Source organism: Pinus tabuliformis, chromosome 8 (genome assembly GCF_031772625.1).
Source record: "Pinus tabuliformis cultivar Carrire ecotype Pingquan chromosome 8, CPIR1, whole genome shotgun sequence".
NCBI classification, from domain to species: Eukaryota; Viridiplantae; Streptophyta; class Pinopsida; order Pinales; family Pinaceae; genus Pinus; species Pinus tabuliformis.
In genome coordinates, this window is record NC_142294.1 from 1,082,286,636 (window position 1) to 1,082,289,924 (window position 3,289).

The following is a 3,289-nucleotide window of genomic DNA, read 5'->3' on the forward strand; positions in this document are numbered from 1 at the left end:
CGTTGTCGGTGTGTATTTTCTACTCCATCGGTTCACCAACAAACTATACCCCACTCCCACTGCCAGAGAGTCTGAAGGGGCATTCTATTATTCTGCACGACTGAAGACAAGTGCCGATGGGCATGGGTATATATATATATGCAACCCAATTCGCCAAATCTTCAAAGCGCATCGCTGAGCTTAGAGCTATATTCAGGTTGTTGTTTAAGTACAAGGATGAACATGTCGAGATCAAAGGCGTTGCTCTGCCCTTCCCCAGCTCATGCGAAGTACGTGCTAATTGCCATCCTGTTGATTATTATGATTCAGCACCCGGATATAGTAGCAGGAAAGCATGCGCAGACAACCAGGCATTACAAGTTCAACGTAAGTACCAAATTATTTTGCTTACTTGTCATGTTGCGTAGTTGAAGTTGATGACTTGATTATTATGAATGTATTACATTGCAGGTGAGGCTAAGCAATGTGACACGTCTTTGCCGCACGAAACCTTTGATTACAGTGAATGGAAAGTATCCAGGACCTACAGTTGTTGCTCGCGAGGGAGATCGGGTAATTATAAAACTTGTAAACCACGTGAAGGACAACGTCACTATTCACTGGTAATTATATTCATTCATAAAATACTCGACTCTAATACTTTGTGTGTCTTAGGCTGCATGGAGCAATGCCACCTGGTGGATTGGTTGATTAATTGAACACAACATTGTTTTTCTGCAGGCATGGCGTTCGACAGCTGAGATCCGGATGGGCGGACGGTCCTGGTTATATCACTCAATGTCCACTTCAAACCGGAATGAGTTACGTTTATAATTTCACCATCGTAGGGCAGAGAGGAACTCTATGGTGGCACGCACACATTTCTTGGTTAAGAGCTAGTATATGGAGCCTTCATTATCTATCCTAAGCACCGCGTTCCCTATCCATTTACCAAGCGATACAAGGAAGTCCCCATCATTTTGGGTAAGTTTAATTTTATATTAATTTATTTTATTTACTGGACCTTGTAGTAATTGTATGGCAATCTCATACTTTTTTGGCCGTGTACTGCACCTTCACTTTGCAGGAGAATGGTGGAATGCAGATACGGAGAAAGTTATCCAGTAGGCTCTCCAAACAGGAGGTGGTCCAAATGTGTCAGATGCCTACACTATAAATGGACTTCCTGGCCCACTTTACAACTGTTCTTCCATTAATGGTAATTATATTATATTTGTATTTCAACAAATCAATGGTAACCATAATCTATCTTTATGTGTTTAGAGAGAAAACTATGGAGGCTCATGAACATATTTGACTAATCTCACCATGTCAATTATGTTACACAAATACATTCGTTCTAAATGTGAATCCTGGGAAGACATATCTTCTCCGTATAGTCAACGCTGCACTCAATGGTGAACTCTTTGTTGCCATTTCAAATCACAGTTTGACTGTGGTGGAGGTGGATGCCGTTTATGTGAAGCCTTTCCAAACAAACGCTCTTGTTATAACACCAGGCCAGACCACCAATGTATTATTCACGGCCAATGCTTCTACTAATGTTGGCACAGTTCAACAGTTTTTCATAGCAGCTCGCCCATTTGTTATAGGGGGTGGAACATTTGATAGCTCCACCGTTGCAGGAATTGTGAGCTACAATATTTCCAACTCCAACAACTCTTCCACCATTATGATGCCAAAACTCCCATCCAATGATACAACGTTCGCCGCGAACTTTAGTGCAAAACTTAGAAGCTTGGCTACTGCACAATTCCCAGCGTTGGTTCCTCAAACGGTGGATAAGAAGTTTTTCTTTACAGTGGGCCTAGGACTTAATCCTTGTCCCACAGGGATGGGGAACGCCACATGCCAAGCACCCAACAACACGAGATTCACTGCCTCTGTCAACAACATTTCTTTTGTTCTCCCAAGCACTGCTCTTCTTCAATCCCACTATTTCAAGCAAATGAAAGGAATCTATAAGACCAATTTTCCAGACAATCCTCCATTCCCATTCAATTACACAGGCACTCCACCCAATAATACTGCGGCTGTGAATGGGACCAGAGTCAAAGTCCTTCCCTTCAACGCAACAGTTGAATTGATTCTTCAAGACACCAACATTTTCAGCACAGATAGCCACCCTCTCCATCTCCATGGTTTCAATTTCTTCGTGGTGGGCCAAGGCATTGGAAACTACAATGAATCAACCGATGCACCCAAATTTAACCTTATTGACCCTGTTGAAAGAAACACTATCGGAGTCCCAAAAGGAGGTTGGACGGCTCTCAGATTCCGCGCAGACAATCTAGGTATTACATATCTCAATCCAATCTCATCTTATATAACATTCAACATTTAGTTACATTGAAATTTCAGTATTGTCCATATCATCAAATCTACTTCAAATAATTCTATTATTAATGTCGTCTATTTGTATGTAGGTGTGTGGTTCATGCATTGCCACTTGGAAATTCACACATCTTGGGGACTAAAAATGGCATGGGTCGTGAAGGACGGAAAAGGTCCTCTTCAATCTCTCCCACCTCCCCCCTCTGACCTTCCCCCTTGTTGATCTCCTTCCTTCCCCCTTGTTGTTCTCCTTCCTTCCTTTGTCACTACCGTCACCCCACCACCACTCCCACTTTATTTCTTGATTTTATTTTGGGTCTCCTCGATGTTTTAGTTTTGTTTGTGCCAATTTTCTTTTTCTTTTTTTCCCAAGTAGTGGAGACATTAAATAGATTGTCAACCTTATGAAGATGAGTCAGCAACAAAAAGCAACCTCTTCAACCAATGCATACCTAGAAATGATGTACTCATAGGGAATTCAAAAAGGGACATGAATGAAAATGCAATGGTTCCATTAAATTAGAGAGCGCATGAGTGCTCAATACACATTTCTAATAAAAATGTTTTGACTTCTTTGTTGCGTAATCTAGTGGTTTCTAGAGTGATTGGATTCAACATTTAATCACATTTCAATGTGTTTAGAATTTTTCCCTTGTGATTGTTAAGTGCTTCTAAAAATATACAAAATGTGAATTATATTATTCCACATTTCACATTTTCTCTAGTTTTCACTAAGACTTTTAAACCACAAAAATTCACAATGCTTTCCATAATTCACTCCCGCATAGAGGCGGGGTTAAGAAGATATAGTGGATGGTTTGACATAATAAATTTCCAAATAGTCTAAAATTGAGACCAAAAAAAATCTTTTTATTGTTTTTTATATTGTCTCAACCTTGGTGTATCCCCACAGACAATATAAAACATGTCTCTATAATATAATCATGTATGCTAT

At 40.2% G+C, this 3,289-nt stretch overlaps 1 pseudogene; it reads left to right on the forward strand.

The window, feature by feature from the left end:
- Nucleotides 1–222: 222 nt before the first annotated feature.
- LOC149239084 (laccase-4-like) lies at nt 223–2,557 on the forward strand (annotated as a pseudogene).
- Nucleotides 2,558–3,289: the final 732 nt, after the last annotated feature.